Raw genomic sequence first — 25,720 nt, forward strand, 5'->3', positions numbered from 1 at the left:
ACAAATAGTGGTCTTCTCCCAACCTCCCGAATTGTCATCTTCATATGCTAAATCCATCCTTAAAGCTACAAGTGCCATAAAATATTTCCCGCTCTGAGGCGACAGTATTCTCTGGCTCGGGGTGGCATTTACGAAAGCCTACTCGTTCTGCATTGGAATGGGGGAAACGCCCATGTGCGACTCTTGCGGAACCACAGTAACGATTTATCATATCCTATGTATGTGTCCCCAATATGACGTCGAGCGCGACGTTCTCCGGGCAGCACTGAACCAGCTGGACTATTTTCCCGTAATGACCATTTCCGTAACGAAAATCCTCGGACCTTGGCCGTGCAATTCGATGGCACAGAAAGCCACGAAAGCGCTCTTGAAATACCTCAAGTCGACAGGCCTTGGGAACCGTGTGTAGACTCGGTGCGAACCTTCCACTGTGCGCGAAACTGTGCTCTCTCTCCTCTCTCTCTCTCTCTTCATCCCCATAGCCCCTTCCGCCAGTGCAGGGTATTAGAGTTGTCGGACGATCTCGCCGCTGCCACCATTTGTAAGGGTTGAAGGTCGTAGAGATGAACTTGGGAGCAACTAGGCGTACAAAGATTATTTACAGTATTTACATTTTAAACAACATACATTCGACAGTCTAGCGTGACTCCCAAATGGGGCCCGCAAGACGAAGCAGACAGCATACGAGCTCGAGCTCACAGCTCACGAGCACGATGACGAGCAGGATGACGAGTACATTGACGAGCGCACCCTAGCAGCCGACAACAGCCGCTCATAAACACTCCGGTCTCCCTAGATTCCTAGGTGAGGGAAACGTTCGACCAGTCAGCGTAGAAAGTCCTCATGGCCGGCCCGCCTTTGAGGGAAGGGGGTTTACACACACACATTCCGCACAGGTTTCACTGCCCCCTCCGAGGTGAGACGGGCGTCGCAGAACTCGGGGCTTACGTCTTGAAAGGCGCGTTGGTTCCCCGAGCTGACCGCCGCAGCGTGGCCGCCGGTTGTCCATTGTCTTGCGTCCTGTAGTCGCCACGAGTGTCAGCAGACTGTGACGAATCCTGGGGCCCGCGTACCGCAAAGCACCCTTTTGTTAGGGAAGCTCTTCTTGCTGCAGAGAGACCATGTCGTTGGTGGCGGGTTCAGTAACAATAGTTGGTCCGCCGATCGCGTTTAGTCACAACGGCGCCGAGGAGGTGTTGAAGCGGCACCTCGAGGTCCCTACGAAATGAGTCACCGCAGCAATTGTGATAGGCTTCCATGGTTCTCTTCGGGGAAGCTCGCAGCTGCAGCTGGCTGAGAAAACTTGCATGTTGCCACCTCGGCAGGCCATTCCTAACAAGGGTAGAAAACTGTACGTGCGTCTGGTTAACCTCCCTGCCTTTCCTGTCTTCTATTTCTCTCTCTCTTTCTTTTAGCTAAAAATATACGTAAGAGCAGATGCCAGCCAATGGTGATGGTGGACACGTATTATTGGCGACAGCAGGCAGCCAATGACAAACAGCACTTACAAAAGAAAAGGAAAGCTTTTCAAGTTCGGCCCATGATATCAGTTCACGAACCCTACTCATTCCGGTGCACGAACACTTTGATTCACTTCTGGGTTCTTACTCATGAAGATTAGCTTAAGTAAGTGCCGCTAGCAATTGGTTGCCGCGGCGGCGATGATGTTTTTATGCGATGAGAGCTGTCGTGAGTCCATGGTGTGTGCTCAAAGACAAGGCCAAACAGGGAACACTCTAATGTAAGAAAATGGTTGTGAATATCCCAGGCTCTGGTGGTGACGTAATGTTTGCAGTGTCTACTCCATATAAGATTACTTATGGATTTCTCTGAATTTCCTGAATCGTCGATTTGGTTGCTCTATCGAAGGCCCTAGATCCCCTTAGCGGAGCAGGCACTTTAGCGTGTCGCTATCACTCCGTAAGTTGGAGCACCAGGGGCCAAATTCACAAAGCTTTTCGTTCGCAAGTCCTCTTTTTGCCAGCAACCTTCGCTAATACCATGTCAAACATCTTTATCATCATCATCATCATTTTTTATTTTCTTAAGGGCCCCATGTGGGGTATTACATAAGGGGGAGGGGCAAAACAATAATACAAACATCGAAGGAATGGTCATGTACAAAGCAACAAAAAGCAACAACTGAAAAGACACTGCAAAAAAGAAAAACAGGTTTTTGCATAATTAGTCGAAAATATGGGTGGTTAGTAACTCTCGAAATTTCGAAGGGTTTCGCTCTACAAAACGGATTCCCGAAGCGAGTTCCATTGTTCAATTGCAACGGGAAGGAATGATTTGTTGAAAGTGTTTGTAAAACCATGAATGCATTGGATACTTAAAGAATTGAATAAACGATGTAATGAGCGCACGGGTGGAAATAAAAGCGAGGAACGAAGGTCAGGAAAATTAGAGTACAATTTATGGTATAGGCAGAGTTGCGAAATTATACGTCTTGATGCTAAAAGGGGCAAACTAATAGATAATTTCAAGTTAGTAACGCTGATAGTGTGGTCATAATTCGATAAGATAAAACGGGAGGCACGATTTTGAGTAGCTTCTAAAGTGTCAATCAAGTACTTTTGATGCGGATTCCAAATTATAGACGCATCTTCTAATTTGGTACGGATGAAAATTTCATATGCTAGTTTACGAATCGACGGAGGACACAAGGATAGGGACCTTTTAATATAGTGAAGCAATCTTGAGGCATCAGCTGTTATTTGTACAACGTGGTTCGACCAATTTAGTTCGTGAATGATGATAAAGCCAAGGTAGCTGTAACTGTCGGCCTCAGATAAATTCACAGAGCCTAAAGAGTATGGAAATTTAGACATAGAGCGTTTACGTGATATATGCATTAACTTGCATTTGGAGACATTTAGTTCCATCATCCAGCGTGAGCACCACTTGTCAATATAATTTAGGTCATTTTGCGGAATGGATTGGTCAGTGTTAGTAGTGACACGACGTTAAATAACAGTCATCGACGAATAGACGTATTGTAGATGATATGTCTGTTGGGAGGTCGTTAATGTATATTAGAAAAAGGAGTTGGCTGAGGACGGATCCCTGTGGTACACCCGATATGAATTTGGTAGTATCTGAACAGTTTCCGGCGTGTTTACAGGAGGTATTCAGAGACCTGGATTGGGAAGAATTGGGGATAAGAGTTAATGAAGAATACCTTAGTAACTTGCGATTCGCTGATCATATTGCCTTGCTTAGTAACTCAGGGGACCAATTGCAATGCATGCTCACTGACATGGAGAGGCAAAGCAGAAGGGTGGGTCTAAAAATTAATCTGCAGAAAACTAATGTTTAACAGTCTCGGAAGAGAACAGCAGTTTACGATAGGTAGCGAGGCACTGGAAATGGTAAAGGAATACATCTACTTAGGGCAGGTAGTGACCGCGGATCCGGATCATGCGACTGAAATAATCAGAAGAATAAGAATGGGCTGCGGTGTGTTTGGTAGGCATTCTCAAATCATGAACAGCAGGTCGCCATTATGCCTCAAGAGAAAAGTGTATAACAGCTGTCTCTTACCAGTACTCACCTACGGGGCAGAAACCTGGAGGCTTACGAAAAGGGTTCTACTTGAATTGAGGACGACGCAACGAGCTATGGAAAGAAGAATGATGGGTGTAACGTTAAGGGATAAGAAAAGAGCAGATTGGGTGAGGGAACAAACGCGAGTTAATGACATCTTAGTTGAAATCAAGAAAAAGAAATGGGCATGGGCAGGACATGTAATGAGGAGGGAAGATAACCGATGGTCATTAAGGGTTACGGACTGGATTCCAAGGGAAAGGAAGCGTAGCAGGGGGCGGCAGAAAGTTAGGTGGGCGGATGAGATTAAGAAGTTTGCAGGGACGACATGGCCACAATTAGTACATGACCGGGGTAGTTGGAGAAGTATGGGAGAGGCCTTTGCCCTGCAGTGGGCGTAACCAGGCTGATGATGATGATGGTGATGATGATGATGATGACGATGACGACGATGATGATAATGATGAGGATGATGATGATGATGAACAGCGACCGCCAACACAGGTGAACTGGAGGCGATCTGTCAGGAAGCAGATGATCCATGATAGGATTAGTGGGTCGAGGGGAAGGCATGAAAGTTTGGACACTAGTCGATGGTGAGGAACGCGATCGAAAGCCTTTGAAAAATCTATGCAAATTACGTCAGTCTGAAATGAAGAATCTAAGTTTAGGTACAGATCTGTGGTGAATTCAAAGAGTTGTGGTCCGCATGATAAGCCCGGACGACAGCCATGTTTGCTAAAGAAAAAAGAATTGCTGTCTAGATGGGACGCTATATGGGAATATATGATATGTTATAAGAGTTTACAGACAATACATCTAAGTGATATTGGACGATAATTGGATGGGTTGGAGCGCTTACCAGATATAAAGACGGGGGTTACTTTGCTTAGTTTCCAGTCTTTGGGCATAGTACCCTCGCTGGTTGAAAATTATTTGTAATATCTGGCTAGAAATGACGTTAGTGGCTTTCAGTATCTTCACCGGTATGTTGTCAGGTCCGGGGGAGCTAGATATTTTAAGTTTATTGATTAGGCTCGCAATACCTTCAGTAGTTATATCAATGGGAGGCATTTCAGTGCCGCAAAATGTTAATAAAACAGGGATGTTGGTGGAATATTCACAAGTGAAGACGGAAGAGAAGCATGAATTTAAGGCGTCAGAACGCTTTTCACCTGGAACATGGGACCCATCATGATGAGTTATGGTAATGTTATGCGACTGATTTCTACTTGGTGCGAGTATTTTCCAACATTTCTTCGGCTTTACACGGATGATATTGAGAAGGCTGTTGTACTCGCGCAGGCAGTTGAAAAATTTCTTCCATTTCGGGGCAGAACCACATTTTTTTGCCACTCTGAAAAGGCGCTTTTTCTTTTGTGCTAGTTTTTTTAGTTGGTTTGTGTACCAAGGCTTTCCCATGACACCATGAATGCAAACAAGGACTACCTAATTAATGATTAAGCTGAGTAGCTTTTGCTTATACAACAACCAGTTTCTGTCAACAGACCTTCTGAATGCAGTTTCTTTTAGTTATTCAAAAAATATTTAGTTCACTGTTAATTTGGGAAAGCCAGCTTCATTGTAGTCCCGTATTAATTTTATCGAACGCTGTCTGAGTGGAACAGGGATATTCAAATTGAAAATGACAATATTGTGATCGCTCAGCCCATTGACACATGCTAACGACTGAATGTATTCGGGTTGAGGAGTGAGGACCAGGTCAAGGGTGTTTGAGCCACGTGTAGGAAAGTTTACTGTTTGTGTAAGGTTGAAGTTTAAGGCTAAATCAAGGAAATCTTTTGACTGGCGGGATGATGCGGTTAGATTGTCCCAGTTGATATCTGGAAAGTTAAAGTCACCACAAATAATATAGTTAGCACTTGGGAATCGAGAGGTTGCATCTAAAATGACAGTGTTAAGTTCGTCGACAAAAGAACGGTCACAATCGGGTGGGCGATAACAATATATGAGTATGCATGTGCATATCGGCATAGATATGCACATGCATATCCATGCCGATATGCAAAATTTCATGAGTACAATTGTTCGGGAGCTGGGGCGCTATAACGTAAAACTATTCCAAACTTTTCTATTCCAATTCTGCTATCGATCAGCCCTCTACGATTGGTCAAAAACTTTTTTCGACCACCCCCACTTCACCTGTCTGTCCCGCGACGTCACGAAAACCGCGATACCTCCCCATCTGATATGATGTGTACACACTGATATGCATGATTTGACAGAAAAAAGGAAAACAGTTATTTCTGATTCGTCACCTTTTCGCCATTAGCCTCCGGCAATTGGTCAAAAGTTTTCGGGCTGCACCCACTTCACCTGCCTGTCACGCGACGTCATAAAACCGCGAAAACTCACCGCGCCAAAGTGACGTGTACGCATTAAAGATGCATTAATATGTCGAACAAAACTGAATTTTCTTCTGAATATCCGCAGGCTGCCCCGTTCCGAAAGGAATAAAAGATGGCTGCCGCCGATCGCTCAGGCGCTGGCTACTCGCACCTGCCGGAGAGCATGGGTGTATTTGCGCATAATAAAACTTCTTGCGTGGCCGTAACGTTTTCAAGCACTTTCGGCACGTTTACCACCTAATTCTGCCAACTCTTTTTTGCTGAGTGACCCTTTTAGCGTCATTCTTAAGCTTCTGTTGCATGCCGCCGCGATTTTCGACCAGCCACCGCAAGCTAAGTAAGGGAAAGCCGACCAATCGCAGACGCCGGCACCACCCTCTTCATCCGGTTATCGATTTTCAGTGCACTGGCTCTGCCCCATTGAATCCCTCTCCACTTGAGCGTTCTCCTCGCCTCTTGTCAGCCAATTAAATACGACAAGCCGCTCAGTGTAGGCAATGTTATTCGTTTTTCAAGCAAACAAAAGTGACCTCCTGTGAACGAGGAGAGCGTTTTATTGGTGTGTTCAGACAACCCTGCGGGTGACCGCCCGGTGCTTGCGTCGGGGGTTACGCAAATTTGACGTCAGGAGATTGGAATAGAAACATATTGGAATAGTTTTACGTTATAGGGCCCCTGGTAAAAAGGAATGCTGTTTTTCGTGAAGACAAGAACGCCACCACCCCTTCGTTCCTTCCTATCGCGTCTGAAAACAGTGTAGGGGGAATCTGCATGCAGTAACTCAGTGCTATCTATGTCAGGGGTTAACCAAGACTGAAAATGGCCACGTCTGTATTATTGTCGTCGAGAAGGGCTTCAACTGTATCTCTTTCGACATGTAACTGCGAACATTAGCCAGTCTAACAGATAGTATGTGATTGCGTGAAGCGTCAACAGGATTTAGTAGCGGCTGGGGGGGTGATGAGAGTGCTGGGCAAGCCTGCAGTGATGGCTAGGATTTAACTTCTAAAACTAAGTTGGATTGCGCATCATAAAAAAACTCTCTTTCATCCATCTGAAGCTTATCGGAGCGTATCTTGAAAGTGGAGGAGGAGGAGGAGACAAAGGGGAGGAAAGACAGGGAGGTTAGCCAGTGTAAGTACCGGCTGGCTACCTTGTGCTGGGGAAAGGGGTAAAGGGAACAAAGTGAGAAAGAAGAAGAGGAAAAAAGTGGAAACCAGAAAATTCACTTAGTAACGCGAAACTACGCTCTACAACATTGAAAGGTGGTCGCACAATTCGCATGTCCTCAAAAACTTCAGCAAAGCTCTTAAGGCCTTGAGTGCCGAAGCCCGTCTGGACCAGTGTCCTAGAGCTTTTTACTCTGTAAAGGGGCGATTGTCCAGTTTTTCGAGCGCGGTCACGAGCACTTTTCTTTGCACTTTGTAACGGGGACAGTCACAAAGGAGGTGCTCAATCGTCTCCTCGCAGCCGCAGGTGTCGCAAGTAGGGCTGGCTGTCAGCCATTCTAATGTGGAATGAATAGGAGTTCGTGAATGCCACGCCGAGCCACAGGCGGCACAGAAGTGTTCCTTCCGCTCGTGGTAACCCTGGTGGTAGGCGGAGTTGCAGACGTGGATCCAATCTGTGGAGACGTTCGTTCGTGAATTCACTGGTGCTCCACAGATTTTGCGTAAGCTCGCGAGCGAGGGAGCGAAGACTTGTGGCTGCATCTGTTCTTGACAGCGGTATGGGTATAATCTGGACACCATCATGGGCCGACTGGGCAGCGTCATTCGCACTGTCATTTCCCGAAATTCCGCAGTGACCCGGTATCCACTGGTAGATGATGTTGTGTCCCTTGTTGATTGCGTGATGGTGGAGTAGTCGGATGTCTGCGACTAGTTGCACATTTGGTCCGTGGTTGAAAGGGGACATCAGACACTGGAGAGCTGCCTTTGAGTCACATAAGATGGACCATGAATGTGATGATTTGTGAACAATAAACTCCAGAGCAGCACAGATAGCTGCGAGTTCTGCAGCTATCCCTCTAGAGGCGTCAGCACCATCCTCTACATCACCTTTCTTAGACAACTGGCTAGAGCAATGGGACGATAAGACGCCGCGTCTAGGGGTGATTTACCTGGTTTGAGCAGAGGCACAAGGCGGCTGGACTTCCATGCAGCAGGAGCTACTCCTTCACGCCATGAATTATTGTGCACGTCTAGAAGTGCATGCCGGGCTGTTTGACCGAGGTTTTCAAGAGCTGCGTATGTCACCCCGTCAGGCCCAGGCCATGAGAAACGTCTGCACGCTGCCAACGCCGCCTGCAACTCCTCGATGGAAAACAGATTGTCCATACGAGAATCCCGCGAGATTGGAACGTCACGGGGATCACGTGTAGCGAACGATGGCGGTAGACCAGCAACCTTGAAACAGAAGTCCTCCGCTACGTCGATCTCTCTGCGACCTTGGTAGAGAGCCAGGCATTTGAAGGGGTGGCGTTGTTGCGGTGATGTTCGAAGACCATGCACTGTTCTCCATATATATGACAAGGGTTCATGCGGATCAAGGGAATCACAGAAGGTCTTCCATCTTAGAGACTGCAGGGAGTTGATCCGACGCTGGATCTTATTCTGTATGCGTCTCGCCTCTCTTAGGTCGTAGATGGACTTGGTGCGCCTGTACCTTCGTTCCGCGCGACGGCGGATTGCTCGAGGCCGCTCCAATTCTGCTTCGAATTCAGAAACTTTAGGAATAGGCCTAAAAGATCTTGTGACTTCTTGAGCAGCGGCGCTAATTAGCTTCTCGATGTTGCCAGGTAGACAGTCCTGGATCTCTTGGCAGTTCTTCTCCATTAGCAACGTGTATTTAGGCCAGTCGATGTGATGAAGAACTGTAGTAGAGTGTGACTTGCGTATGCCGTCGATATTAACATATGTTAGAACGTGGTCACTACCATGCGTTTCGTTGTCCGTGAACCATCTTACACTGGCATTGAGGCATCTTGAAACAAAAGTAAAGTCCAGGCTGCTACTGTATGTCAATCCCCGCAGAAAAGTGGGACTGCCATCATTTAGGCAGCAGAGCTCATGGTCCGACGCGAAGGATAGTACACGTCTTCCTCAACAGTCCATCTTTAAGCTTCCCCATAGTGGATGATGCGCATTGAAGTCGCCGGTAATAACCCATGGTCCAGGTGTCGCTGTTAAAATTGCACCTAGTCTTGCGTTGTCAAATCGACTCGAAGGTGAAATGTAGGCACCTACGAGCGTGAGTGCGACGTTCTTGCATTTTATAGTCAAACATACGTACTGATTGTCGTTATCAGGTGCCACTGGGTGTAAAACATACGTGAAATCGCATCTGATATAAACGATGACTTTGCTGCGGTCGCTACAGGTGGCAGACATGAAAGCTTCATATCCTAATAGGCGGATGGCGCTCTCAACGTTTGGTTCACAAATGACGATTATTGTAAATTTGTTCTTAAAAACAAACGGACGAAAGTCCGAAATGCGGGATTTAATGCCTCTGACATTCCATTGGAAGATAGACGCTTCCTTGACCTCTTTAAGGAACGAATGTAGAAGAGCAGCCATGGTGCTTCTCAAGACCGGACAGTACCGGATTCGGGGCATCCAGTACTTGAAATGCGCCTCGAGCCGCCGGAGAGTGTATGGCGGTCAGTAGTACTCGTAGCGTGTTCATAAGGGCCCTTATCATGGTGACAACTTGTTTGTCGTCGTCTTGGTTGCTGCCAGAAGGTGAAGCATGATTCGGCGAGCGTGCTATATCTTGTCGCTCCGCTGGTGGATCTAGCCATGGCAGTGGCGGCCACTCCTGGCATGTGGCAATGATATTGGAGACTTTCTGCTGAGGAACCTCATTGCTGCTATTGCTAGTTGTATGCGGAAGTTTGTGGACTGTCAGTGGACGCGGTGCATCCTTAGCAATAGCAGTGGGTTTCCTAGATCTCCGGCGACGTGAACGTCGACGTCGCACATTAGCGGCAGCCTCCCTGTGCGAGGAACCATCCCTGACCATTTGCCTCAAGACTTTCACCTCATTTTTCACATGTGGGCAATTCTTTAAAGTTGCATCGTGAGAGCCCTGACAATTGGCGTACTTTTGGTTTTCTGCACGACAGGCGTCGGAGCTGTGCGGCCCAGAGCACCGTGAGCACACGGCAGCATTTGTGCAAACTGCACTAACGTGCCCTATCCTTTGACACTTCCTGCACTGAAGCGGCTTTGGCACAAAAGGCCGTACAATGCGTCGGAAGTGACCGACCTTGATCTGTGACGGTAGGCTGTCTCCTTTGAAAGTTAAGTTGACACATTGCGAGTCTCCCAGGCGACGGGCTTGCAATATGGCCATTCCCTCTGTCGCCGGCTTGATGAGTATATGCAGATCAGCATCGCTTATGGAATCATCTACGTCATACACAACGCCGGCCATAGAGTCATGATGATCTTGTTTATAGCAGCGTACGTTGTTGCTATCCAGCACCTTAACGTTGCTCAGAATGTCTAGCGCGCTGCGGTTTGTGACATCTATAGCGAGGATGTTCTTACGGGCGTTGATCCTTACATCTTTGATCTGACCCTGAACAAGTGCCTCGAGCGATACAGACGTGGCTTGGCGGTTGATCCGGTTTAGATTGTCGCTAGCAGCCACAGGCACAAATAAAATTGTGAGGTCTGATGGCTTTCGCGTCGGGATCACAGTTGCCTTACTTGTGGAAGGAGATGTCCTGACGAGTCTTCTCTTTGCTTTGTGCTTCGTTACGGGCACGAAGTCGCTGTCATCCGAGGTTTCATCACTGGTCCTTGAGTAGATCACAGTGTCCTCGCTGTCGGTGTCACTCGGGCGACTAGACCGCTTTCTCGGTGCGGCCGCTGTTGACGTAGAAGGACCAGGAACAAAAAATGAAAGTGGAGGCGTTGTTTTGTTTCGCATAGGCGTACAACTTTTTCCTTGCAAGCCGGATGCGCGATGAAAAATCTTCCCGGATAGAAATTGGCGAACCTTTAAGCTTTGGCCCGGCAGACAGAATGCTACATTTATCTTTGAACCCCGCAAGTTTCACTATAATTGGTCGGTGTTTACCGGCCTGGAAACGGCCAAGCCTGTGTGCGCGTTCTGTCATTTTTGGTGATGGCAATTTGAAGTTTATCTGCACACAGTGAAATAACACGAGACTGATTGCTCCCAAGTTCCATCACGCGCATCCTCAACACCGAAAAAAAGTAGGTTGCCCCGGCGAAGGCGGTTTTCCGAGTCATTGCATTTCTGTACGATGTTGTTTATTTGTGAAGTGTCAGTCAGTCAGTCAGGAACTTCAGTGAGGTCCTGAGGAGTTTTAAGCCGTTAGAGATCCCATACGGGGAGCTCCTCGGGCCGAAACCGTAGGCGACGCCCAAGTCGGGACGGGAACGTGGTGACGCTCCGCCAGTTCTTGGGCCCTCTGGACGGCCTTGAGCTGGAGTTTGAGGTCCGGGCTTTTGAGGGCTTCTTCCCATTCGGGCTCACTAGAGAGAGGGCCCTTTGGTAACGCGGTACATTGCCATAGCATGTGCGAGAGTGAGCAATAAAGTTCTTGGCAGTCTGGGCAATTTGCCGGGATGCCCGAGATGTCCAGTAGGCCTCGTGACGGATACGAGTCCGTTTGTAGCATTCGAAACGCGGCCGCCTGCGCGCGTTCGAGTTTGGAGTGCGGGAGCGGATATTTCATTCTGCCTTTTCGATAGTATGAGGTGATTTCGTGATAAGTGAGTAACGGGTCATTAAACTGAATGTCCAGCCCCTCGGAGGCCGTGGGACCGTCGCGGCGGGCAAGTTCTCGCGCACGGTCGTGGGCCGTCTCATTGAGGTTTGGTTTCCGCGGGTGAATGTCTTTCCCCATGTGAGCGGGGAACCAGGAGAGGCGTCGTTTGCTCTCCTTTGAGCTCGCTAGTAGTATGTGCGCCACTTCTTTACATACGTTGCCGCTTTCGTAGGCCCGAATTGCGGCACGCGAGTCCGTGAGGACATGAGTAAATGTGGGGTCTGCCATGGCGATGGCTACGGCTATCTGTTCTGCTTTAGCGCTGGTGGTCGTTTTAACCGATGCGGATGATCGTAAGGTTCCGTTACCGTCCACGACTGCTATCGCGAAAGTGGATGTGTTGCCGTACTGGGCCGCGTCCACAAATGCGGTGGCTTCGCGATCCGCGTCGGTGCGATCGAGAATCGCGCGGGCGCGGGCCCGGCGCCTGCCCACGTTGTGCTGTGGGTGTACGTTTCTAGGAAATGGTGAGACCTTGTAGTTGCCTCTAATTTCGCTCGGTAGGGTAATCGCATGCTCGAAATAGGGAGATGAGGAGATATTAGCTTCGTTTAGGATTAGTCTGCCGGCTTTGGACGAGGATAGGCGTAGTATTTGCGCCATAGTCTGAGCCTCGATCACTTCGTCGATGTTGTTGTGCATGCCTAGCTGGTCAACCTTTGATGTACTTGCTCTTTGTGGAATGTCCAAGACCTGTTTGATGCTCTTGCGAATGAGTGTGTTTAGTTTCGTCTTTTCTGTTTTCGTCCAGTTGTGGGCAGAGGCGACGTAATTAATGTGGCTCATAAGGAATGCGTGGTATACGCGTAAAAGGTTGTCTTCGCAGAGACCCTTTCTGCGCCCCGAGACTCTGTGGATGAGTCTGATCATGTTTTCAGTTTTGGCGGTTAAATGTTTGATAGTGTGTCCGTGGCATCCGGTGGCTTCGATTAGGAGCCCAAGAATGCGTATGTGATCGACTCGCGGAATCTGTTGTCCGTCTCTATTTGTGAAGTGAGTGTAATTATTTCAGGGTTGTCACTGGACGCAGTTATTGAGTGACTTGATTCATGAGCATCTACAATTTTCTCAAGGGCGTCAACGTGGGTGGATAGACGACCAACCTGGTTTTCAATGGTGACCTGTGTAGCACGAATTAGAGCGAGCTCAGACAGAACGGTGTTCTGAGAGGTTTCTAAACGGGATAGGGCGCTAGCAATGGATTCAAGGAATACCGGAGTGGGAATGTCATTAACAGGACCGAGGTTAAGTTCAATGTCCCCAGAAAGGGCTAGTTAAAGAAAAGTGAGGTGAGCATTCACGCATAATGAACAAAGCGAGTGGCACAAAATTTTCCTTGTGGCATCAAATGTGTCAGAGGGTCACGACACCGCGATAAACCTTCGGTCACTAGAGCGTACACATCTTGCACAAGGTAGGTAACTAACCTGCGCCAGCAAAGTCGACGTCACGACCGCGCTCGGTGCGGTGGCGTGCCCCAAGTTCCAAGACGGAGACTGCTTAAGTAGAAGTAGGGAGTCTCCCGCGCAGGAAGTTGCTCGCTGTGTCCAGGCGGAAAGCTCGGTTGGGGCTAGAAGTGGCGGGCTTGAGGCTGAATTGCTTTCTTTGTCCGAAGGCAGCGAAAGTTGGCAGGCGATGTCATTCCAGTTGCGAGAAAAAGATGAGGAAGGGCAGGTTCCACCGAGAAAGGCAGCCGAGGTGATTGACGATAGCAGCAGCGCCTGCGCAAACAACGTCGGCGTCATGACCACGCTCGGTGGGGTGGCGTGTCCCCTCAGGATTTTCAGGATTGCCTGAAAACTTCTCTTACGAACAATTATAGCGTAAGAGGTTTCTCGTGAATACGGGCTTAGATTCAGAATCGAAAACCCGAATTGAACCAGAGATTAATCATTCTTTAGCTAAATAGCTGATTTATAATTTTTTTATGTTATGACGTTCATCATTGCTATGAAAACATAATACTGATTATTTGGTCTTATGCCCAAAGCCTTCAACGCCAACACTTTCATTGCACCGGCTTTTCGCTGTCTTTAACATGCGGCGCTGCTTGAATCGGTATGGGGAAAAGTATAGACAGCATCATCACGTTTTACAAGAGCTGTCTTTGTCGCTAAAAACGACAGCATTCGGTGGTGGCTCGGACGGAATAGGTGCCAGCGAAATTACTGGCACGCGAGGGTGACGTTACAGTCACGTGGAATTGACGTCGCTGCTAACAGAATAACAAAACTCGCCTACCACAGCCAATTGGGGTTCAGTTGGCACTGCTGTAATCAAGGGCAGAAGCCCGAACGCTCAACTTTAATTGCTTGTCAGTTGTGCAGGTTTTGTATAGCGTCCTCGACGTAGACTTGGACAAATGTAACGGCTGCACATATGTTTCGCAGGCAACATACAGCAGGCAATAAGCTTACGCAGCATATCTCGCCCCATATGAACCTTGGCCAATTTGAGCTTCCGTTCTTCTAAAGGTGAGAGAGATAAGGCGGGTGGGCAAGGCGCCTTACCCCCTCTCCCCTTTAGAATAACCCTACCTTTATATACTGTGCCGAGGAAAGCATTTGTTGCCTTGAAAAAGACAAGTCCACTTTCGAAACGCTGGCTCCCACTTTTACCTTGTTCTGGTTTTGTAATGCGTATAGTATTATGAATTTCTGTTATTTCATGATGCCATAATTATATTACGAATGAACATCTGTCCTGAATTTCGCACCCCTGTATGTTAAATACAGGGGTGCCAACTCTAGGAAATTTTCCTTAGATCTAGGGATTTTCAGTCTTGTTTCGGTAAATGAGGAAATTTGTCCGCATCTAGGAAAATTTTGCTCTAGGATATTGAAGGTAAAGCTGCTGATAGAACAGTGTGTTTTGATTTTAGTTACTCAAAATTGCCTTCGCATTAACACACGAACTATGATTTTGATTGTGCAGCAGCGAAGGAGGTGAACGCATCTCGCCAAGTAAACGATAGGGTGTGGATTCCCTCGCCCCTGTAACGAAGTACTTCTAATCAGATTTTGCCGTTCGTACCTCTAGCTGTGTCGTCGACATTTGTGCACTCTGAGCGAAATATTTATCTGTAACCGGTAAAACAAACGCATGCTACAACGCTTGTCCAAATAAAGCAGCACGTGCAAATCTGGGCGTGAACGAACACTTACCTAGCGCCGAGTCCACTGCGGTTGTGGCGCTAAACAGTCAACTATGCATGGGTATATTCAAATGTGCTGTGAAACGCCCATAGGCCGAACAACCTTTCACAAAGGCCTCATGTGATTGGGCGAGTTTTCGTTTTGGAGGAAAAATAACAATTTTCCGCGTGTCTTAGTGCTTCGCTGCAAATTACGCGAATGCGCGCGAGAGTGGTGGTGCTAAGAAAGTTCACGGCATGCAAAAAAGAAAATGGTGACATCTTTCACATTACTGTTATGAAGTAGCGCACTGTTTTTACACTGTTACATTCCGTAAGGGAATGTTCGGCGCCCGTTTTCCTTACAGTTCAAACAAAGTTACATTTAATGTTCCCGTTTTGCTCTTGATGGAAAACAACTTTGAACAACAACAAAGTATATGCGTTCTGGTGTCTCCTGTGAATATGCCATCGTGCAGGAGGCTGTGGTGCTAGTATAAAAACGCTCAATGTAACAGCATTTCAGCTTGAATCCGATGACTTCATTATTTGATAATTTTCGAACGAGCTTAAAAATAGATTTTAACTATAAAATTTCCAGTGTATGTGCATAAAATAAACAAACATTTATTATTACAGAAATCGCATTGACTCACTGCACAACCACGTTTTGCAAGAATCTAGGGAAATCTAGAGAATTTTTGAATTCGGATTAGAGATAAACTAGCTTCGGAGGTTGGCACACTTGACGTAATAGTCATCTGTGAGTTTTTATGACCTTGTGATGTACTGCTGGCTACTTGTCTACAAAAGCTCGTTAGCCAGCTATACAGGGTGTTTCAACGAAGACGTTAAGTAATAATTCAAAATAGCCGTTCTGAAATTAAAGGACGGTTCCTTCGGAGACATGCCGTTAGCGGTGCCGACCACGGAGTGACGGGTGATATGTGGCAATTAGTCGCTAATTAACAAACATTCTGTTAATTAACTTTGAAACCTTTAGTTTCAGCGAGCTCATTGTAATCGGAAAATTCAAGCAAACTCCGTACAAACCAAATCAACTTCTGAATATGAAAAAATGCGCTTACCCGCGGAACGCTCGCACGACGAATTTCGGTCATCAATTCGCGAAACCGAAACTGGGAGGCTGCAGTGAACGCAAAGCCGCACCCCTCGAAACGACGTTCCACTACGTCACCCAGTGGCGGGCAGTCAGCGCGCTGCGACAGCAAGGAGCACGGAGCCGCAGGACGCTGGTTGCCCGCTGCTGGGTGACGCAAACAGAACGTCATGTTATGACGTCATGCGATGACTTCACACGATGTATGAGGCGTGTATGCAGCCGGTCGGCTTTCTCACGCTTCCCACTGGACAAGTTGTGCCATCTAGCAGCGCGGCCGCGAAGTCCGTACTAGGCGCGGGTGTAAATATATATTCAGACAAGACTGTATGAAATATATGACGCGGGGTCGATTACGCCCAGCACCGGAGAAAAAGCCAAATATTTTTTTTTGTCATTAAAAGGTGGCATATAGCCATTGGCGTAGCCAGAAATTTTGCTCGGGGGGGGGGGGGGGGGAGGGCTCACGTTGCAGCTCGGCCTCTACCCTATAGAATTTGTCGAGGGATCAAATACATAAATAATAACTGCATTGCCATTGCCAAAGATGCTGCAAACGAATTCTTGAACGCTACGCACAGTCAAGACAAGTCAAATATGTATTTTTTTAATAAAAGAATGTACTCGTATTCCTCAAAAATTGTGCCCGAATAACTGATATCAAAGCTTCCATGTTTTCTGTCTATTTAATAAGTAAAGGAAATAACGCATTAACTTTACAACAATATCAGTTTGAAACCAGCAAAGCAGCGCATGCCGCTGATATGAAAAATGTAAAGGCCAAGAAATGAACAAGTTGAGGACAAATATTATAATGAAATTTTGTCATTCAAGAACTTTGTTTACATATTTGTACATATGCAACGGCCAAGGAAAATCTCAATGATGTCGTCCTTTGTTACAATGTAGTGCGCAGGAGCAGCTGTCACCGGTCGTTTATTGTGAGTAATTCAACCGAAATTGTAGTCGCAACAGAGAGCACATATAAAAAGCAGTTCTGCAAAATATAAGAGGCCGCGTCAAATGAAAGTAAGCTAATGCGAATATATGACAAACGGGATACCTTATTTAAATGTAGTCTAGTCGTTTATCCCACTGACTAACGAATCACGTGATTCTTGTCTCATAAAACTCCTTGGGTTGCTGCTTCAAAAATTCTGTAACTGACTCTTTCACGTCATCGTCCGACATGAATCTAGTTCCCTTGAGCTGCTTTTTTTTTTTTCAGATGCCCCAAAATGTACAAGTCGCAAGGCGACAGGTCTGTGCTGTATGACAGATTTTGCAGCCTTCCCCACTTGAACTTTGTCAGTTTTGTGTTAACCACATCAGCGACGTGGCGAGGGGCATTGTCATGGAGCAAGATGACCTAATTCTTGAATTTTCCACTTTGTTTGTTTTTGATTGCAACACGCCGCCGATCTGGCGTTTCACAGTATCAGAAGCGATTGATAGTCTCTTCAGGTTTAGCTTCAGGTTTAGCAAATCGAAAAAAAAAGAAACTCGACAACACCTCTGCGGCAGAAATGACGGCCTTTGCTTTCATTGGGGGTGCCGAATTCGAATGTTTCCACTGTAAGCTTTGCCGTCGTGTTTCAGGCTCGTAGTAGTGACACCATGATTTGTCCCCGATCACAATTGCAGACAAGAAGTCATCACCCTCATTGTGATACCGGATCAGATGAATCAAGCCTCTCCGAACCTCTCCTTCTTCTGCCGGTGGTTCAAAATCTTGGGCATTTATTGCGCACACAATAGCGTATAACTGAGATGTTCATGAATTATGGTGTGACCCGAACCCTGACTAATGTTCACACACCCTGTCAATTCATCGATGCTTATCCTCCGTTCTTGTCTAATCAGCCCGTCAACCTTTGCGGTTGTGTTGGGCGTGATTGCACGGTGGCTTTCGCCCGCTCTTCGATCGTCTTTGCAACTTTCACGTCCTTCTTTGAACCGTTTGCTCCAACGCTTCACAGTGGCCAATGAAATGCAATGTTCAACGTACACAGCAGCAATACGGCGACTAATTTATTTTGGGGAAACACCTTCAGCTGTCAAAAATTTCACGACACCACTCTGTTCAAATTTTAGAGCGTACATTATGTCACGCAACCATGTTCAACCCAGTTTATGAAAGCATTAAAGAACCTTTATTCTCACACCTGCGTGTCACTTTTGTAAATGAGAGATGCCTGTGTGCTGCGCGCATGCCTCGCAGATAATGAACCGAACCATTATTGCGCGGGGTGGGTTGGCTCGCTTTCATTTGACTCGGCCTCGTACATTAAAAATGCGAAGAACCAATGGAATATACTAATGCGCAGATACAGCTTGATAAAGGGCATAAAATGTCACTGGAAACAAAGTTTACTGCACCAATACATAAAACCTCGCAACGAGATATTTAAATATACGTATAAGTCTCCAATAAATCTACGTATCTAAGAAAAAGTCACTCTATATAGTGCGCCAAACAAGGCAAATAAACATGTTGCGCAACCACAGATTCACAGATCACAGCACCCCCTCCCTCCACTCCCCCTGATGTATCGCGCGCGACAGGAGGCGGCGCGCTTCCTCCCCGCTTTTCTCCCTTGCGCACACAAGACTGAGCCACCATCTTCGGCACCATCTTCGGCTCACCCATGCCACCCCCCCCCCCCCCTACGCTTTCACTTGCACATACAGCATGCGGCGCGCGGTCACGATGTTATCACCCTTGAACTTTATACGGAACATGAGGGTGACGGCGGTGGCAGGAATGCGCCTGGAGTGTTTATATAATTGCTATCGCAATAATATAGTAAGAGTATCCGACAACTGAAGCGCGCCTTTGCCCATTACTTTTCGCAAAAAAAGAAGAAATAACAAAATCGAACTTTCACCATGCGATAATTTGTGGCGCCGCAACAATGTCTTTCTTTCCTCTGTGAAGCGGGGCACGGAAATAAAGCACGGAATAAAGCAAAGGAAAGCATGTTGGCCGTAATCGAATGCCTACTTTGGGCACCTAATGTGGCCACCAAAGGAATGTCGAAGAAAACGGGAGACGCTTGGCCCACAGAGAACCATACGCATACTGCTTAGTATCCTACGCCGGCGAGAAAAAATTTTCCGGAGAGGTTGTGCTCAAGCGAACGCGTTGCAACCGTCCCCGCAGTGATGGCAGCGAGCGACCATTCTTTTTTTTTTTTCTCGTCTGCTAGCCAGAAAGCGTCCAAAACTCTGCCAGCCGAAAATCAACTCGGCCAGAGAAAAACAAACGCGCAGCGAAGTGCGCCCCGCGGTGTTCGGGGCAACAAGAGAAAAGCAGGCGCTCTGGCTGGCTCCGGCAGCCTGCGGGTAGCGAGAAAAAAAAAAATTGAAGAGCCTCAATGTGTCCTCGCTAATAAAAGCCAAAGTAGAAATATAAATAAGAGCCTAGTTACCTTTGCTGGCTTTAGTGTCTTGACATGGGCGCTTGGTGCAGGTGAAAAAAAAAATGTTGATATTCTTTTCCGTGACATGACGACAAAAATTAACCACCACAACGCTTCATCTCATCCGACCTCGCTGCGTGCTTTGTCAACTTGTCTGATCTGTCTGATAGTCTGGTTGTCTGCCTGGCTTGTCTAATTGTATGGTCGATTTACGAAATTAGAAAAGCTAATGCACCTTTGGCGGCAAATGTTTATAACAACATTAATCCCACAAAGTTCCTGGATTGAATATCTGAAGCACGGCTTTGGAAATGTCAGTGCACACTTCGCACCAAAAGTTGATGAAAACTTTATACCCATAAAGTTTCGGAATTAAAATCCATGCGCTCTGTAGATTCCGCGGCCTCCGCTAGAGGCCGCGACGAGCCCGCTCGCCATCAAAACGCCCTTGAAACTTTGTCCTCGGATGGGGCTGCTTGGCGTTATGTAACTCCCAGTGCATGGGCGTTGCCGCGAAATCCAGCCCGATTTCGCAGTGTTCGCAGTGAAATGTCTTTTCGAGCGCGAAAAAGACATTCTAGACGAAATCCAGCATGATTTCCGGCGCCTGGAATTGTTTTGGTCGGCGGTGCATGAGAGCACAAAAAGTTTCGGGGGGTGGGGGGCTGGAAATAAGCCCCCAGTGACTGAACTTGGCGTGGAAGAGAAATCATCATCATCCTCATCACCATCAACATCAGCCTAAATAAGTCCACTGCAGGACGAAGGCCTCTCCCAACAACCTCCAATTCAATTGTCTTGTGCCAACTGACAGCATTTTATGGCTGCAAATTTCTTAATTTTATCACACCCCCTAGTTCTTTGCCATCCGCGACTGCATTTTAGAGCGCAGCTGTTAAGGCCATGCACTAAGGCCACCTGTTAAGGCCATGCACGCATGCACTGTTGCTGGCATGCGTCGGCACGCTTCGGCATAAACCGACAAGAGAACGCGTCGCTACCCATCAGTTGAAGGAAGCGGGCGACGCAACCACTGGGCAGAAGCTCTGACGCGCGCCGACGCTCGCTCCTAGGCTGCCGCGCACTGTTGCTGGAATATTTTGTCTTCAACCGTCCAGGTCCGACCTAAAAAAGCCTGCTGTAAACTAAGCTTGAAACAATAAGTTAGTGATCTGCATGCTCTTTTAGATATGAAAACACGTTTGATTAATGAATGTACGCCTGCCGCAACAGTTTCTTTTTTACCTTTGAAGTAACAATAGTGCACAAAATATTGACATCAGCGCTCGCGCTCACGCGTGTCTGTCTACAAGATAGCTCTGCAAACACCTGCACGACCATGCCATATCGTATCAAAAGCTGTCGTACGACTTCATTTTTTGTAGCTCATTGCGCAGCCAACTACGTAAGAATTAGGCGTGCAAAGTATCACTGAAAAGTCTGTGTTAGAAATATTAGAGTGCTTTAGTTGAGCGTCTTTACGGTACGCTCCGCTCCGAGCTGCCCCGCTAAGCCACAGCGGAGCGGCGGGCAATTTTCACGTTTTAGTTATACGTTTAGCGTAGCGGAGCGGACCTTTCGTAGTTGCAGCGCCCCCTGGCTCAATTCAGGGTAATGAAAGAAAATAAAAACACCTATTGATCACTCTTATACAGTAAAACGTATATATGTATATGTATATAACTTATTTCTCCACGAAGTATCTAGACGTGCATTTGTAATGCGTTACCGGTCCATTTTATCCAATGAAAATAAAGTGCCGTCTTGCAATGGGGAACGCCACGTGATAGCCAGCGCGCTTGCTTTCAGCATCAAATCCAATCTTTTCTGACGCCAACGCTATAGCCAAACCGCTGCGCAGCACGCTCCGCTCAGGCAGCTTCTTAGCGGACCGTGTTCCTCGCTCCGCTAGCCCGCTTACGGCTAAGCGGACGGCGCATGCGCATTCGCGCTTCTGCTCCGCTTAGCTGCTTAGCGGAGCGTCAACACGCTCAACTAAAACACTCTATTGTCACGTAGTAGCGACGGTGAAAAATCATGCAGAGCCAAAACTGGGAGTTACAAATTTAGCTCTTCATTAGGCGAACTTGTGGCCAGGAAACGCAACATTCATTCGCAACTTCGCAACTATAGCGGCGAGAAAAGTCGGCGGCTATCGAAAATCTCATCTGCGGGTCAAGCAAATCTATATCATATATATGTATCATACATAATATATATATATATATATACATATCATCATCATCATCATCAGCCTAGTTACGCCCACTGCAGGGCAAAGGCCTCTCCCATACTTCTCCAACTACCCCGGTCATGTACTAATTGTGGCCATGTTGTCCCTGCAAACGTCTTAATGTCATCTGCCCACCTAACTTTCTGCCGCCCCCTGCTACGCTTCCCTTCCCTTGGAATCCAGTCCGTAGCTCTTAGTGACCATCGGTTATCTTCCCTCCTCATTACATGTCCGGCCCATGCCCATTTCTTTTTCTTGATTTCAACTAAGATGTCGTTTACCCGCGTTTGTTGCCTCACCCAATCTGCTCTTTTCTTATCCCTTAGCGTTACACCCATCATTCTTCTTTCCATAGCTCGTTGCGCCGTCCTCAATTTCAGCAGAACCCTTTTCGTAAGCCTCCAGGTTTCTGCCCCATATGTGAGTACTGGTAACACACAGCTGTTGTACACTTTCCTTTTGAGGGATAGTGGCAACCTACTGTTCATGATTTGAGAATGCCTGCCAAACGCACCCCAACCCATTCTTATTCTTCTGGTTATTTCAGTCTCATGATCCGGATCCGTGGTCACTACCTGCCCTAAGTAGATGTATTCCCTTACCACTTCCAGTGTTTCGCTACCTATCGTAAACTGCTGTTCTCTTCCGAGACTGTTAAACAGTACTTTAGTTTTCTGCAGATTAATTTTCAGACCCACCCTTCTGCTTTGCCTCTCCAGGTCAGTGAGCATGCATTGCAATTGGTCTCCTGAGTTACTAAGCAAGGCAATATCATCAGCGAATCGCAAGTTGCTAAGGTATTCTCCATCAACTTTTATCCCCAATTCTTCCCACTCCAGGCCTCTGAATACCTCCTGTAAACATGCTGTGAATAGCATTGGAGATATCGTATCTCCCTGTCTGACGCCTTTCTTTATAGGGATTTTGTTGCTTTCTTTGTGGAGGACTACGGTGGCTGTGGAGCCGCTATAGATATCTTCCAGTATTTTTACATATGGCTCATCTACACCCTGATTCCGTAATGCCTCCATGACTGCTGAGGTTTCGACTGAATCAAACGCTTTCTCGTAATCAATGAAAGCTATATATAAGGGTTGGTTATATTCTGCACATTTCTCTATCACTTGATTGATAGTGTGAATATGGTCTATTGTTGAGTAGCCTTTACGGAATCCTGCCTGGTCCTTTGGTTGACAGAAGTCTAAGGTGTTCCTGATTCTATTTGCGATTACCTTAGTAAATACTTTGTAGGCAACAGACAGTAAGCTGATCGGTCTATAATTTTTCAAGTCTTTGGCGTCCCCTTTCTTATGGATTAGGATTATGTTAGCGTTCTTCCAAGATTCCGGTACGCTCGAGGTTATGAGGCATTGCGTATACAGGGTGGCCAGTTTCTCTAGAACAATCTGACCACCATCCTTCAACAAATCTGCTGTTACCTGATCCTCCCCAGCTGCCTTCCCCCTTTGCATAGCTCCTAAGGCTTTCTTTACTTCTTCTGGCGTTACCTGTGGGATTTCGAATTCCTCTAGGCTATTCTCTCTTCCACTATCGTCGTGGGTGCCACTGGTACTGTATAAATCTCTGTAGAACTCCTCAGCCACTTGACAAATCTCATCCATTTTAGTAACGATATTGCCGGCTTTGTCTCTTTACGCACACATCTGATTCTTGCCTATTCCTAGTTTCTTCTTCACTGTTTTTAGGCTTCCTCCGTTCCTGAGAGCCTGTTCAATTCTATCCATATTATAGTTCCTGATGTCCGCTGTCTTACGCTTGTTGATTAACTTAGAAAGTTCTGCCAGTTCTATTCTAGCTGTAGGATTAGAGGCTTTCATACATTGGCGTTTCTTGATCAGATCTTTCGTCTCCTGCGATAGCTTACTGGTTTCCTGTCTAACGGCGTTACCACCGACTTCTATTGCGCACTCCTTAATGATGCCCATGAGGTTGTCGTTCATTGCTTCAACACTAAGGTCCTCTTCCTGAGTTAAAGCCGAATACCTGTTCTGTAGTTTGATCCGGAATTCCTCTAGTTTCCCTCTTACCGCTAACTCATTGATTGGCTTCTTGTGTACCAGTTTCTTTCGTTCCCTCCTCAAGTCTAGGCTAATTCGAGTTCTTACCATCCTGTGGTCACTGCAGCGTACCTTGCCGAGCACGTCTACATCTTGAATGATGCCAGGGTTCGCGCAGAGTATGAAGTCGATTTCATTTCTAGTCTCACCATTCGGGCTCCTCCACGTCCACTTTCGGCTAACCCGCTTGCGGAAAAAGGTATTCATTATCCGCATATTATTCTGTTCTGCAAACTCTACTAATAATTCTCCTCTGCTATTCCTAGAGCCTATGCCATATTCCCCCACTGACTTGTCTCCAGCCTGCTTCTTGCCTACCCTGGCATTGAAGTCGCCCATCAGTATAGTGTATTTTGTTTTGACTTTACTCATCGCCGATTCTACGTCTTCATAAAAGCTTTCGACTTCCTGGTCATCATGACTAGATGTAGGAGCGTAGACCTGTACAACCTTCATTTTGTACCTCTTATTAAGTTTCACAACAAGACATGCCACCCTCTCGTTAATGCTATAGAATTCCTGTATGTTACCAGCTATTTCCTTATTAATCAGGAATCCGACTCCTAGTTCTCGTCTCTCCGCTAAGCCCCGGTAACGCAGTACATGCCCGCTTTTTAGCACTGTATATGCTTCTTTTGTCCTCCTAACCTCACTGAGCCCTATTATATCCCATTTACTACCCTCTAATTCCTCCAATAACACTGCTAGACTCGCCTCACTAGATAGCGTTCTAACGTTAAACGTTGCCAGGTTCAGATTCCAATGGCGGCCTGTCCGGAGCCAGGTATTCTTAGCACCCTCTGCAGCGTCACAGATCTGACCGCCGCCGTGGTCAGTTGCTTCGCGGCTGCTGGGGACTGAGGGCCGGGGTTCGATTGTTGTATTCATATAGGAGGTTGTGGCCAAGTACTGCACCAGGGTGGCCAATCCTGCTCTGGTGAGAGTGCGTTACCGGTTCTGGTCACCGGGATCAGGCCGCACTCCAGGCCTGTTTGTGCAATTTTCTCAACACACGGTTTTTTTTTTTTTGTATTTTCCGGTGGAGAATAGCGCGGCACCGGGATTTGAATCACGGTCCTCTTGCACTGGAGACGGATACTCTACCGTCCCCGTAGGAGTTAAATTAAAAATTAATTTATGGGGTTGTACGTGACAAAACCACTTTCTGATTATGCACGCCGTAGTGGAGGACTCCGAAAATTTCGACCACCTGGGGTTCTTTAACGTGCACCTAATTTTAAGTACACGGGTGTTTTCGCATTTCGCCCCCATCGAAATGCGGCCGCCGTGGTCGGGGTCCGATCCCGCGACCTCGTGCTCAGCAGTCTAACACCATAACCACTGAGCAACCACGGCGGGTCCCGCAGGAGTTGTACGCCTCATTTAACCTACAGTGGTGCCCTATTTGGTCAGTCAAGGTGGACCAATCTGAGCTCGGTTATACCGCATGGATGGCACTCGGCTAGAGAACCTGGTATTTATGACCTGCACATGTGAGTGTGAGGCCATACATATTTGAAGATACATATTTGAAGATTTTTTTTTTAGGAGGGTTCCCGTACAGTGATAAAATAAAGGAAAAGACATTAAAGGAAAGAAAAAAAAGAAAGAAAAAGGGGCGAAAAAAAAAAGGAACATAACAGGTGATTTGAACTCGTGACCCTTCGATGTTGCCCGGAAAGATAGCTCAGTCGGTTGGTTCGTCAGGCCCCAGGCTACTTTCAAGCGCCACAGCTCCTGCTCCGAGCCTCACACTTACGCATACTTTCTAAGAAAAATGGCCGCTCGAGGAGAAGAGCGAACTCGAGCGGCTTTAGAGGCTAGGAAAACTGCCTTAAAATATTTAGACTTGAGGGAAAGCTTCGTTAACAAACTATAACACGGTAATCAGCACTCGAATACGACGAGAGAAATTACTGAGACGTGGAAAATTCCCTTGAAAAAAAATATGGTTTGCGAGACAAATGCTTGTATGTATTGAACCTCTTAAAAGATGAGGGGGGGAAA

General features: G+C 47.0%; 1 long non-coding RNA gene across 1 annotated transcript in view; it reads right to left on the reverse strand.

Moving 5' to 3' along the window:
• Positions 1-25,720, reverse strand: part of LOC129380549 (uncharacterized) — a 99,308-nt gene that overhangs the window by 8,913 nt on the left and 64,675 nt on the right. The window contains exon 2 of the long non-coding RNA XR_008608673.2: positions 13,155-13,448. This is a non-coding gene — a long non-coding RNA (uncharacterized lncRNA). The remainder of the gene's footprint in view (positions 1-13,154; positions 13,449-25,720) is intronic.

This window comes from Dermacentor andersoni, chromosome 1, assembly GCF_023375885.2.
Source record: "Dermacentor andersoni chromosome 1, qqDerAnde1_hic_scaffold, whole genome shotgun sequence".
Lineage (NCBI taxonomy): Eukaryota > Metazoa > Arthropoda > Arachnida > Ixodida > Ixodidae > Dermacentor > Dermacentor andersoni.